Here is a 15,611-nt window from a genome sequence, read left to right on the forward strand (position 1 = left end):
ATTAAGATAGTCGGATATCATACCCACGAGGAATATGTAACTAATTCAACCAACTTTAGTTTTCGACAAGAATGTATAAAGTGTTTTAAAGTATCAAGATGATTGTGAAGTTAAGTAAAAATATAGTTAATAAAAAAATAACAAAGTGCGAAAATAATAATGTCAGCAAGGTTTTAAAGAATAATAGTGAGAATTCCAAGGTTGAGATGCTTTGAACATTCTTAGAAACTCTATTCCTATCATAGTTTATTTGGTTATCAATTTATTGATTCACAGGGTTCATAGTATGATCATGGTGTCTTGACCTCTAATCTTCAACCTAACTGGACATTGCAACTATATCATTGAGCGGGGATGAAATAATCCCTTTAGATACATTAAGTTATCATCCTGCAAGTGAACCAAACAAGGCTTCTAGGTATATCCCTATCCTAGACTCTAATTCAAATCCCTTATTGTATAAAGAATAAGAACCTTGCTCCTTAATCTCTTCATTCTATCCTATGATTCTCCTTCTAGGTTCACATAGGAATATAGGTTTATTTTTATGGTGACCAATCATCAAAATAGTAAGCACAAAAGATTAAGAATAACCCATAGGATAATTCAATAATAAACTACGATAAAGAATATCAAAGTGCAATCATGTTTTTGGCCTCAACCCCAGAACAAGGGTGTTTAGCCACTCATGTTCGAATTCAATATCAAAAATAAATAATTAAGCATACCGAAAAGTAATCTTGGAATAATGAAGTTCAAAGAACCCTAAGAGAAGTATTAAAAGTGTTTTTTCCTCTATTGTACGTTTCCAAAGTAGTCTCAAATATAATTAAGTGTTCCTTTTATAATAAGATGATTTTTGGCTAATAGGGAGCCACCTCCGCGTCGTGAGGGTCATAACAAGGGAATAAGAATCGTGTCGTGTAGGTCAGTCCATTGGAGTAGGGTTCACGTCGTGTGGGTCAGTTCATGGGAATGGGCATCACTTCGCGGGTCTATCGCGAAACCCCATTGGAATTCATATCTAGTTCAAAAATTCACTCTTCCTAAGCTCATTACTTCTTTAATTGCTTCTGACTTCAAATACATGATTTCCAAGCTCAATCCACTTCCTCTCAAGTTCATACAATCAATTCCAAAGCATCAATCATTACTCACTTCCCATCGTGCATCCAATTTTGTCCAATTCTATAAGAAATCCACCCTACATCACTAATCGTGTCCATTAGCTAAATTATGCAATTATACATCAAACAACATTAGAATAACATATTTTAGCTCGTAGAAAAGTCCTATTATGGGTGAATATTAGTGCTTGGACATATAAATACGCCCAAGATCCCCACCCCACACTTATAACCTTGATCATCCTCAAACAACTTCAACCAACACTATATTCAATTAAGTTTATCATCATAACCTAGGAAAAATACTTGTGTTGGGCACTCATAAATCGAACAATGATTTTTTTGCCAAAACATGTCAATTCACTTCTATAAACATGGGATTATTCTTTTCAAAAACATCCTTACCTCAAAGGTGAACTTCCAATTTGATGGAAAACTCAATCAAGTTACTCGATCAAGAACATTATAAGTCACCTGACTATTATCCACATGCACCCTCAAAACAAGAAAGTTTCCCACATTCATTCACAATATTTCAATATACAACGGAATGTGAATATGAAAAATAAATTGCTTACTCTCAACAAAGGATTCATACATGATAGACAATGAACCATAACCTTTCCCTTAGTGTACTACTCCACTAATAGACGAATGTTGAGATAAAGGATCAACTAGGTCTTCCAAGGTTGTAATGTAGGCTAAGGGATGGGTAGGAACTATTTGGGTAAATAATGGTTGATCTCCCTAATAGATTTAGTACATCACATAAAAATTTAAATCATCAGATTAACAACCAAAGTCTTTCATCACAACCTTTCCTTCTTCTCTTGGTTTAGCCCTTTCTATTTAAACTTATTACACACTATGGTGGGAGTATCATCTATTCGCCACTGTTTTCTTTTCAACATTTTTTATTCTTCTTCTTCTCTTTATTTCATACTCTCAACCACCACAGATATCAACTTTCTGTAGCAATAGAAATCTCTTAAGGGCTTCAATTTTACCATAATCCTTGTTCAAATTTCTACTCCTCAACACTAATAGTTTCAACTAAAGCTCTTCGAAGTTTGGATCAAGTTATGGTTAAAGAACAAAAGGAGAATAGGCTACTTATGAGACTACCAAAATTAAGCTATAGGCTCAACAGGTCTAACTAGGAATATGGACAAGGGTAGGTAAAAAAGGTCTAAAAATTCAGCTATCAACAAAAATTCCTACATCATTTCTTAAACCCAACATCTTTTATTTGCTTCGTAAACACACTGGGAATGTTCTAGACGTAACTATGTATGTAGAATAACTAAATACCTCTCACACTCTCACTACATGTTAGATTCAAGTCGAATGCCTATTGGTTTTCGATCTTGCACTTGTCAAATTCAAATTTAAGCTAATAAATCGATAATTACACCAATTGAGATTAAGTGTCTAAACTAGATCCCTTTTTAATTTATGACATGCTTCCATTTCAAAACAAGTATATTCTAAGTCAATCAATCACATGGCCTAACACAACGCATTTCTCCTTAAAGTTGTGATTCGGTTCTTATCACTTCTCAATTTTCTACGACTAACTCCCCTTAAGACGATCATCATCCATCCATCATAGGGGAGGGCACCTAACTATGATGACTTAATAAGAATTATCTTGAGGGAAAAAAACAAAAATTTTACTCCTACATTTAAGCAAAAGTAACTATTAAGCAACAGAATTAAAAAGCAAACTACTACTAAGCAAATCTTATCAATACTAACTATTACAGACCTATAGTTTTGAATAGTTAGAATGAATGAATCCAACATACAAAAAGAAAAATATCCAACAAAATAAAACAATAAGACAAGAAGAGTATGAGGAATGAGATACCACCACCCCACACTTAAAATGAAGCACTGTTCCAGTGCTTGCAAAGTAAACCTAGTATGAGGTGGGGAGCAACTCCTTGGTCATATCATGTCTATGTCATCATCAGACTCTGTACCATAGGCACCAGTTCCCAAGTCTAGATCATCAGCTTCATCCTTACCATCTGACTCTAAATCTGAATCACGCAGCCGATGCTCCTCTTCCGTAGGCACATCATCGTTTATCGGCTCTATAAAGTCTAGGCCAATTTGCGCCATGGACCTGACATGAAGAATAAGAGGCTAGTCAATATTAATAGCTTGAATCTCTTGTTGTGTAGCTAGACATCCCCCTATCCTTAACTACTGTAGCTTTAGCCCATACATCCGGACTGTGATCTCGTTATTTTGAGCCTAACACTTAGGCGTAGTCAATATTGGACCATGAGTCCCAGTGACCCCCTTAGTATGGTATATATCTACCGGATGAGTGTCCACTTACGGCCTATAATTGAGGTCCTCCTCCTCTACACCAAGATCCTTCAGAAATTGAGTTAGTAAACCACCAAAACCATACCTGCGCATCGTATGGAACCTCGCCTTCTTCATACCTAAAAATATAACAGCACCTACATTCACATCAATATCATCATGAATTAAGGTATAAATAAGGCATACCCTATCATGTGTCACCCCAGTCATGTGTGTCCTATGAATGAGACAAGTGTAGATAATTTTTGCCCAAATTTAGATCATACTGTCCACTTGACTAAAGGTGAATCCCATTGTATTTATGATGTATCTACCTGGTTGTCTATTGGTTCCCACATAGTAGATGGCGGATATCTGCATAAGGTGGTTCAATGTTCATTTGCTTCAAAGGCTCAGTAGTTACATCAGTTGTACCTAGAAGGACATTCAATGAATGATCAGTGAAATATACCAACTAGCCTCATATCTTGACTTCTGAGTCCCTCTCTCATGGGTACCATTTTATGTAAAACTCCCTAATTAGGCTCAAGTTTCACTCATAGTGTTGCTCAAATAAGAAGTTTATGTGTAGCTACCCTATGCGGCACACCATGTTGGGGAACTCTCTCAACAACCTGGCTCGATTAATAAATTGGTCTGCAGAATACTTAGACTCATTGTGCTTTGCATACCATTTATTTTCGGCCTCTACAACCCATTTAGTGTTGTACCTTCTAGCCTGCCCATGTGGGAGAGCCAGAGGTCCGAGCACACGACCAGTTTTCCTATTTCTTTTTGTACTGGCTCAGAAGGTCCAGCCAAGGTCTTACCCTTTTGCTAACGACTAAACATATCACCTGTTAATCATAATATTTAGCAAACACATCAAATAATGCACCTATTTTGAACTAGCAAACACTAAGTGTGAGAAAGTATTGAAGACACCCTACACTTAGTTGCTAGCACAGGTGCGTAAGTATGAGAACTACGCTACTCAGACTTCCCCAATTCAATATACATTTCACATAAGCACAACTCCTCAGATATTAAGCAATCATTAATTCAAACCGTCATTCAATCTTATGGCATTAATAAGCCACATCACTTCATCAAAATAACTTTAGGCGTACATACTTCATTATCTCAACAGAACCACACTAACATGTACTCATACATATTCCTAATTTAACATTTCTACAATAGTGTATTCACAATGTCAAGCATAAACTCAAGGTCAATGGCACACAATTACAATTTTGTAGCAACCACTAAGTATGTAGAGATTAACAAACCACCCCACATGCTAAAGTAAGTGCCACTACTTAACTCACACCTTCACTACATATTTATAAATCTTGCAATCTACCTACATGTGCTATATTTTAATAACAATTCACGGAAAGCATATATAGCATCATAAAAATATTATAGCACAAACATCCTTTATGAACTCAAAATATCATACTAAGTAGAAAGCAACGCAATTATATACTCAAATTTTACCTAAAATCAATTCACTTCTTGCACTCAAATAAATCAAAGGAATTAGAATATGAGAACTTACCTTAATTGTCTTGAAGAAAATGAGTGAGAGACTTTTTGTTGTTTGATTGAAAATAACACAAAATAGAAGAGAGTAACTAGCTTATGGAATGGAGGGCAGCGTGGCTAGGGTTCTTATAGGGAAGGGGAATTGGGAAAATAAGGAAGTATTTAAAAATAAGGAGGAATGAGGGGACCAGTTGTTAAAACTTTGACTTGAATAGATGTGGGCCTCGCGCCACGGGAATTAGTACATCGGAGTGGGCCTTGCAATGCAGGGCTCAGTGCACCGAAGTGGGCCTCATGCCTCAGAATGTACATCATAGGAGTGTGCCTCGCAACTCGAGCTCATTGCCTAGGGATACTAGAATTTACAATTTTGACCGAGGATTTTAGCAATTTGGGGGGATATTTCACATTTTTTCTTACCCTGTACCTCTCTATAGTGTATATTTTACTTACTCGAAAGTTTTCCTTTAACAATGTCCCACTTACTTCTCGTTCTCCATCATGCTATTGAGTTTTCCATTCCTGCACACTCAAAAAAAAGCAACAAACTAATGTAAGAAAAAGTGGGTTGCCTCCTACTCAGTGCCTTAGTTTTGGTCATGACATGACAAATCTTTTTGTATTTTTCTTTCTTCTCTATTTTTTTCTCTTTTTAATTCTTTAAACAACTAAGAAATAAAATACACTATTACATTTGTGGGTTTCTCCCATGCAGTGCCTTAGTTAACATCACGGCACAACCCAACTCAACTTTATTCATCTACAAAGGTGATGGACGTATTGTGTTGATCCTCATGATCTGCCCAATAATGCTTCACTCTCTTTCCATTCACTATAAATTTTTTAGTCTTGTCATTGTTCCATAGTTCAACAGCTCTATGAGAAGTCATTCTCACAGCTTCAAATGACCCGGACCACTTAGACCTCAACTTACCCAAAAATAACCACAATCTAGAATTGAACAGCAACACAAGTTGTCCAGGCTCAAAAGATTGATTTAAAATATGCTTATCATGCCATCTTTTGGTTTTTTCATTATAAAACTTCACATTCTCATAGGCATGTAAGAGAAACACATCAAGTTCATTCAGTTTGAGACATCTCTTCTCTCTAGTAGCCTTCATATCAAGATTCAATTTCTTCACTACCCAATAAGCTTAATGCTCAAGCTACACTGGCAAGTGGCCAGCTTTTCCATACACCAAACGATAAGGAGATGTCCCAATAGGCATTTTATAGGCTATCCTTTATGCTCATAGTGAATCATCCAGCTTCTCCAACTAATTCTTACGTTGTCCATTGATTGTCTTCTGTAATATCTACTTGATCTCACGATTAGATACCTCTACTTGGCCACTTGTATATGGATGATATGTTGTGCCCACCTTGTGCCTAACACCATATTTAGATAATAAATTTTAAATGAAGTGTTCACGAAATGTGTACCTCCATCACTAATAACCACTCATGGTGTGCCAAAATGAGTGAAAATCTGCTTCTTGACAAACTTCATCTCAACTCTTACATTATTTGTTGGGAGAGAAACAAGTTTTTTCCCATTTAGACACATAATTAACAGCCACAAGAATGTACAAATTTCCATGAGATGGTTGAAATAGCCCCATGAAATCTATTCCCTATATGTCAAAGATCTCCACTTCCAAAATATTATTCAAGGGAATTTCATGATGCCTTGATATTGTACCCATTTTCTGGCACTGATAACATCGTCGAATATAATTAATAGCATCCTTAAATAGTGTAGGCCAAAAAAACTAGACAACAATGATTTTTGAGTTGTCCTCTCTCTAACATGATGACTTTCATAAGGCATTGAATAACAACTTTCAAGTATCTTTATCGATTCAACTCCTGAAACACATCTTCTAATTATTTGATCAGCACCCTACTTAAAAATAAATGGTTCATCCCATACATAAACACAAGAATCATGTAATAGCTTTTTCTTCTGTTGACTAGTGGCCTCTGGAGGATAGACACCATCTACTAAACAGTTAACTATGTTAGCATACCATGGAACTTCAGCTACCTTCAATGTCAATAGCTGCTCATCAGGAAACACCTCTCAAATACAAAGCATATCATCAGCTACATGATCATGACTCTTTAGTCTCAAAAGATAATTCGCCACTTGATTTTCATCTCCCTTTCTATCATGAACATCTAGATCAAACTCTTGGAGTAGAAGAATCCACCAAATCAGGATTCTAATCAACCTTGGCTTCACATAATTTTTGTTGAACAAATACCAGATGGCGGCATGGTCGGTATGAATAATAACCTTTGTACCCATCAAGTATGATCTAAATTTATCAAATACGTACACAAGGGCTAGAATTTCCTTCTCTGTGATCGTATAATTCACCTGGGTTGCATTTAAGATTTTACTTGCATAATAGATAGAGTGAAATACCTTGTCTTTGTTCTGCCCCAATACTGCTTCAACAACCATGTCACTCACATCATACATTAACTCGAATGGTAATGCCTAATTAGGAGGGATTACAATGGGTTCCTCCATTAATTTCTTATTCAAAGAATCAAATGCTTTCTTACAGTCCTCTCAAAAGTTAAACTTGGCCTCTTTTTTCTAACAACTTGGACATTGGACCTGCTAACTTGGAGAATTCTTTGATAAATCATTTGTAAAATCCTACCTACCCAAAAAGGCTTCTCACCCTTTTAACTGACACCAAATATGGAAGTTTTTCAATGAACTCTACCTTATCTATGTCTACCTCAAGTCCTCTGTGTGACACCTTATGACAAAGGATGATACCCTCCTTGACCAAAAGGTGGCACTTCTCCCAGTTTAATACAATATTTATCTCTTCACAGCGGGCCAGAACCTTGTCTAAATTCTAAAAGCACATATCAAATGAATTACAAAAAATGGAAAAGTCTTCCATAAATACCTCAATAAAATCTTCCACCATATAGCAGAAGATAGTCATCATGCATCTTTGGAAAGTCACTGGTGCATTGCAAAGATCGAAGGGTATCCGAATGAATGCATAAGTACCTTAAGGGCTGGTGAAGGTGGTCTTATCCTGGTCCTCAGGTGCTATGGTTATCTGGTTATACCCCAAATACCCATACAAAAAGCAGTATTACTCCTGTCCCACCAATCTGCCCAATATCTGATTAATAAATGGAATGGAACAGTGATTTTTCCTCCACCCAGTCACTGTGCGAGTTGGAATCAGTTCATTATCTTTATTAGTAGCAACTGTCATCCTACCTTTCTTTGGGACACAGTGCACAGGTATGACCCATTTGTTGTCAAAATATGGGATAGACAATCCTAGCATCAAGCCATTTAATGACTTCTTTTCTAACCACTTCTTTCATCACAGGATTCAGTCTTCACTAGTGTTGCACACTTTCTTTGTATCCCGTTCTATGTATACTTTGTGCATACAGAAAGTAGGATTGATTCATATGATGTTCGACATCTACCATCCAATTTCTTTGTTCCTTTTTTTCAACACTGACAATGCCTTTCTCACTTGCACATTAGATAAACCTGCAAACAAAATTATAAGAAAAGTATCTTCCTCACCAAGAAAAGCATATTTAAAATGAGAACGAAGAACCTTGAGCTTTAGTTTCGATGCTTCATCAATGGACGCCTTAGGAAATAATCCAATCGATCTATTCAATAGCTCAAACTCAGTAACTCTAGTGTCAGTCACTGCCAAATCTATAATTTGCACCATTTCAAGTGCCTTAACATCACCATAGAGATCATACCCCATAATATCTCGCTCAAGTGGGCCATTAGACAATAGGAGGCAGGGCTCAGACTCAAGGTCTACAACTTTTATAGCAGACAATTCTTCATATATAGCAGGCAACTTTATTTCCTTGTACACATAGAAAACCTCCACCTTTCCATGAACTCTTATAGTCATCTTCCCTGCAGTTGTATCAATAAGAGATTGCCTAGTTGCTAAGAATGGACGTCCCAAAATAAATAAAACGGATGGATCAACATCAAAATCAAGAATGCCAAAATCCACTAGGAAAATAAGTGATCCTACTTACACCAATACGTCTTCAATGATTCTTTCATGCCTAGGAAGGGACCTATTAGCTAACTGCAAAATAATAGTCATGGGTTTAGCACTCCCAATACCCATTTTCTAGAACCAAGATGTGGGCATGAGTTTGATGCTCGCCCCTAAGTCACAAAACCCCCGAGCACCGATGGCTTGCCCGATGGTGATTTGTAAAGTAAAACTACCTGGATCTTTCAGCTTGTGAGCAATTTATTTTGGATTTTGGATGTGCACTCCTCAGTAAGTGATATTGTAGCATATCTTATCAAATAGTTCTTATTTTCCACTATATCTTTCACATACTTTGCATACTTTAAAACACTTTACAAAATATATACAAGAGGGAGATTAACATGAACCTGCTTTAAAAGCTCTAAATACTTCTTGTAACTAGTCTCATCTTGGTACTTCCAAAGCCTTTGGGGGAAAAGTAACCTTGGGATTTACATGATCAGGCTCCAACTCCTTTAGTTGCAAACCACTACTAGTAGTGATTGTATTTACCTATTTTACATTCGCCTTAGTGTCACTAGGTAGATATCCTTGAGGTCTAGTGTTTTGTGCTCCTACAATCTGAGCAATTTACATCTCCAAATTCTTTGTAATCAGTTGTTGATTCTTTATATTTGATGCCAACTGTTCTTGGGCAGCTATAACTTATTTCAACAACTCTTCCATATTATTTGTTTGAGTCGCGACCTGATTACTCTGAACTTGTTATTGTTGATCTTATTGTATTATCCCTTTATACTAATTGTTGTTCCGTGCCTGATTTTCGTCCCATGAGAAATTAGGATGATTCCTCCAATTCGGATTGTAAGTGTTACCATAGTTTTGATGTCTTTGACGATTAGCATTCCCCACATAATTGATAGAATCTGGATTAACAGCACATGCATCCACTGCATTCTTACTACTACCACAAATCTCACACCATGCATTCGCCTGCATTAGCTATTATTACCGGTTGTGTAACCCCCAACTTCATACTGTTGAACTAATTAGTTATCTGATTTTGTAGTACAGGAAGCTGAGCTTATAAAGCAATGAAATGATCTACCTGCAACCTTCTTAGGAGCACTCCTTGAGTCAGTATGCCACTCAGGATTTCCTTGTGAAATCTGATTTAATAGTGTATATAATTCATCATAAGTCTTCTCAATAGCCTAGCCATCTACTACTGAATCCAAGAGAATCTTGGTGTTGGCCTCAAGACTCTCTATCAATGTATGAACCAATACATTATTAGACTGATGGTGGTGAGGTCAATTTCTAAGCATACTCTTAAATATTTCCCAAGATTAGTAAATATTTTCTCCGTCTTTTTGCCTAAAACTCAGAATCTCGCTTCTCAAGCATGATGTTTTTCCTGATAGGAAAAATCTCATAAGGAATTTCTGACCTAGATCATCTTAGGAAGTGATGGAGTTTGGTGGTTCAACATATAACCACCTCTTTTCTTCCCTAATTAAAGAAAAAATAAGAGTGTCAATCAGGCATAATTAGTAGGCACCCCAGTCGGAATATAGATATCATTGATTTCTAAGAAAATCTATATGTGTTGCTGAGGATCTTCATGTGAGAGCCTTGCAAATTGTCCACTCGAACACAATAGTTGTACCATATTCTGCTTTGATTCAAACTGATTTCCCGCCTCTAACCTGCGGATACAATTATTAAAATGGTTCATAAGTAGGATTGTCACTTCACGAACAGGCCTAGCTTCGGCTTGAGAAAGAGCAGCTGAAATTGTCGGAGCCAGACCACGTCCCGTGTTTGGGTTAATTGGAGCAATGAGATCAGGATCTCCTTTCTCCGCCATTTGAACTTGCTGAATTGAATAGTGAGCTCTTCGCCTATAATGAAATGTCAGTTCTGATTCTAAGTAAGGCTCTACCAAATCTCTATATCTTTCTAGTCTGATACCATACTAGTGCTGCAAAAGTCAACCACGAACATTAAGTCATTAATACTTATACTAATTATCAAAATCCAAAAATTCAGAAAATTACTAATTATACTAGTCTCCGTCAACGGCACCAAAAACTTGTAGTGGTCTAACACACATGCAAGTGCACGCGATCATACTAGTAATATAGTGACTAAGATAGTCGGATATCGCACCCACGAGGACTATGTAACTAGTAATTCAACCAACTTTAGTTTTCGACAAAAATGTATTAAGTATTTTAAAGTATCAAGATGATTGTAAAGTTTCAAGTAAAAATATAATTAATAAAGAAATAGTAAAGTGTGACAATAGCAATGTAAGCAGGGCTGTAAACAATACTAGTGAGAATTCCAGGGTTGAGACACTTTCAACATTCTTACGAATCTCTATTCCTATTGTAGTTTAGTTGATTATCAAGCTCTTAATTCGCATAGTTTCTAATATGATCATGGTCTCCCGACCTCTAATCTTCTACTTAATTGGACATTGCAACTACATCATTGAGCGGGGATGCAATAATCCCTTTAGATGCATTAAGCATCATCCTGCAAGTAAACCAAACAAGGCTTCTAGGTATATCCCTATCCTAGACGCCAATTCAAATACCTTATTTTTTAAAAGAATAAGAACCTTGATCCTTAATCTCTTCGTTCTATCCTATGATTATCCTCCCGGGTTCACATAGGAATATAGGTTTATTTTAATGGTGGCCAAATATCAAAATAGTAAGCACAAGATATTAAGAATAATCCATACGATAATTCAACAATAAACTACGATAAAGAATATCAAAATGCAATTATGTTTTTGGCCTCAACCCCAGAACAAGGGTGTTTAGCCATTCCTGTTCGGACTCAACATCAAAAAAGGATAATTAATCATACCAAACAGTAATCTTGGAATAATGAAGTTCAAAGAACCTTAAGAGAAGTATTTAAAGAGTTTTTGCCTCTATGGTACATATCCAAAGTAGTCTCAATTGTGTTTAAATATTCCTTTTATAATAGGATGATTTTTACCTAGTAGGGAGGCACCTCCACATCGCTAGGGTCATAGCAAATGAATGAGAATCACGCCACATGGGTCAGTCGATGGGAGTAAGGGTCGCACTGCGGGCCTATCACGAACCCCTACTGGAATTCATCTCTAGTTCAAAAATTCACTCCTCTTCAGTTCATTACTTCTTTAATTGCTTCTAACTTCAAATGCATGCTTTCTGATCTCAATCCACGTCTTCTCAAGTTTATAAAATCAATCCCAAATCATCAATCATCACTCACTTCCCTTCATGCATCCAATTTCGTCCAATTCCATCAAAAATACATCCTGCATTATTAATCATGTCCATTAGCTATATCATGCAATTACACATCCAACACAATGAGAATAACACATTTTAGCTCATAGAAAAAGTTCTATTATGGGTGAATACTGGTGCTTGGACTTATCAATATGCCCAAGATCACCTCTCAAGTATCCTCATCTATAGGATAGGTATCGCCACTGAACCATAACCACAGGGATAACTCTAACACAACCGCCTAACATCTCAAGCCAAAATAGAGATCGGTTTCTCAACAAAGGACAACCACTCATCTAACAGAACTGACTCCAAAGAATAAGATGAGACTCGTCAGGAAAGTAATGGTGAAGCATAAAACATTAAAAACTAGATGAATGGAGGCAACGCTAACTCATATGCCAAATCACCAATAGTTCAAAGATTCTCAAATAGACCAATATACCTAGGGTTAATCTTTACCCTCCTCCCAAACCTCATCACACCCTTCATAGGTAAAACTTGAAAGAAAATATGATCGCCAACATAAAATCTCAAGGCACAAAGCCTATGATCTGCATAGCACATCTATGTACTCTGAGCCACTTGAAGTCTATCCTGAATAATTTGAACTCTGTCTAAAGGCTCATGAAGCAAGTCCGTACCTCGAGGTCTCACCTCAAAAATATCAAACTAACCCATTGGCGAGTGATAACACCTACCATACAATAACTCAAAAGGAGCCATATCGATATTGGAATAGTAACAACTATTATGTGCAAACTCTGTTAAAGCTAAATGCTGCTCCCACTAGTCACTAAAATCCATAACACAAGTACGGAGCATATACTCCAAAACCTGAATAGTCTTCTCTAACTGATTGTCAGTCTGAAGATGAAATATCGTACTAAGATCAACCCGAGTACCCAAATCATTCTGAAAATTCTTCCAAAAGTGAGATGTGAACACAACCTCGATCAGAAATAATGGACACCAGAATACCCACAGATATATATAATATTATGAATAAAGATACGGGCCAACCTCTCAGCGTTAAATGAGACCTAAACTTGAATAAAATGAGCTGACTTGGTTAATCAATCCATGATGATCTAAACATTATGAGAACCATGAGACGTACGAGGAAAAACAATCACAAAGTCCATTGCGATCATTTCCCACTTCCACTCAAGAATGGGTAACCTCTGAAGCAGACAGTCAGGTCTCATATGCTCAGCCTTTACCTACAGACAACATAGGAATGAGACACAAAATTCACTAAATATCATCTTCTACCACCCCACCAGTAGTGCTGTAACAAATTACGATATATCTTAGTCATACCTGGATAGATGGAATATCTAAAATAATGGGCCTCCTCTAAGATCAACCTAATCCAATCACCCGAAGCATCACAAAACATGGTGAAACCCATGCCTTCCCTAGGGAAAGTCAATATAGCAATTGAATTCAACAAATCCTTGAGCTTTTGAAAGCTCGCCTCAAAAGTGTCAGATTACTAAAAGTAAATCTTCTTCTAAGTCAACTTAGTCAAAGGATATGCAATAGAAGAGAAACCATAAGTCATGTGTAGGATATTTTTTCTCATGGAACTTGAACTACCTAGATGTATAGGCCACCACCTTACTATGCTGCATAAGTACATACCCCAGTCCTATCTAGGACATATCACAATAAACCATAAATCCCTCTGTACCCTTAGGAAGGATCAAAATAGGTGCAGTAGTCAACTCATCTTTCATACTCTCAAAACCATTCTCACAAGAGTCAGACCACAAGAAGTTTAACTTCTTTTGAGTCAATCTGGTATGTGAAGCAGCTATGGATGAGAAAATCTCTACAAATCTCCTATAGTACCCCGCCAAACTCAAGAAGCTATGGATGTCGGTTGGAGTCATGGGTTTGGGCCATTTTCTTACTGCCTTAACCTTCTGGCGGTCAACCTTAATTGCCTAACTAGAAATAATATGCCCCTAAAAATCTATTGCACTAAGCCAGAAAGCACACTTGGAAAACTTTGCATACAGTTCATGGTCTTTAAAAGTCTGAAGAACGATTCATAGATGATTGACATAGTCTTTCTCACTCTTAAAATAAATTAAGATTTCATCAATGAAAACTATTACAAATAGGTACAAGAACTTATGAAACACCATATTCATGAGATCCATAAATGTTGCATGGGCACTAGTTAGTCTGAAGGACATGACCAGAAATTCATAGTGACCATATCTGGTTCGAAAATCTATTTTGGGTATGTCAGCCTCCCTAACCTTCAACTGATGATAACTCTAATGAAGGTCTATTTTGGAGAAAAATTTAGCACCCTATAGTTAGTCATAGAGATCATCAGTTTTAGGAAGAAAGTATTTTTTTAATAGTGACTTTGTTCAGCTGATGGTAATCTATAAACATATGAATGGAGTCATCTTTCTTACGCACGAAGAACATAAGAGCACCCTAGGGAGAGATACTAGGACAAATAAAGCCTTTGTCAAGAAGGTCTTTTAATTGATATTTCAACTCTTTAAATTCAACAGGAGCCATTATCTATGGCAGAATAGAAGTAGGTCAGGTGTCTAGCAACAGGTCAATGCTAAAATTTATCTTCCTATCTGGGGTATTCCAAGGACATCATCAGAAAAGACATCTGGGAATTCATTAACTAAAGGAACCGACTAGAGGGAAGGACTCAGTTCTAGAATATTTGACCCGAACAAGATGGTATAAATAACCCTTAGATATAAGCTTACGGACTCTAAGATAAGATATGAACTTCCCTCTAGGCACAAGAGAATACCCTTCACACTCTATTACTGGCTCATTTAGAAAAGAGAAAGTGGCCTTCCTAGTTCTACATTCTAACCTATCATAACATGAATGGATCTAATCCATCCTCAGAATAGAATCAAAATCAACCATATCAAATTCTACAAGAACAACCATAGTATCCCGGTGGAAAAAAAACACCACACAATTTCTATAAACCCTCCTAACAATGATGGAGTCACCAATAGGAGTAGAGACAGAGAAGGGTTCAGAAATACTTTTAGTCTAAAAACCAAAATCGACTGTCACATAAGACAAGGTAGATCTGATATCAAGGAATGCATACACATCATGAGAGAAAATCTATTACATACCCGTAACAATATATGGTGAAGCCTCAGTGTCCTAACGTGTAGATAATGCATACAACCGATTATAGCCATCCCCCAATAAAAAAAGTAGTGCCCTTAGCTGGAGGAGTTGCTAGAGTAGTTTGGGCCTTCGAGCCCCCA

At 36.8% G+C, this 15,611-nt stretch overlaps 1 non-coding gene across 1 annotated transcript; it reads left to right on the forward strand.

Moving 5' to 3' along the window:
* The first annotated feature begins 10,330 nt into the window (after positions 1-10,330).
* LOC124899094 lies at positions 10,331-10,437 on the forward strand. The gene has a single exon (XR_007056232.1). It is a non-coding gene; the product is annotated as a small nucleolar RNA R71 (small nucleolar RNA).
* Positions 10,438-15,611: the final 5,174 nt, after the last annotated feature.

The sequence above is a fragment of the Capsicum annuum genome, chromosome 5, assembly GCF_002878395.1.
Source record: "Capsicum annuum cultivar UCD-10X-F1 chromosome 5, UCD10Xv1.1, whole genome shotgun sequence".
Taxonomy (NCBI): domain Eukaryota; kingdom Viridiplantae; phylum Streptophyta; class Magnoliopsida; order Solanales; family Solanaceae; genus Capsicum; species Capsicum annuum.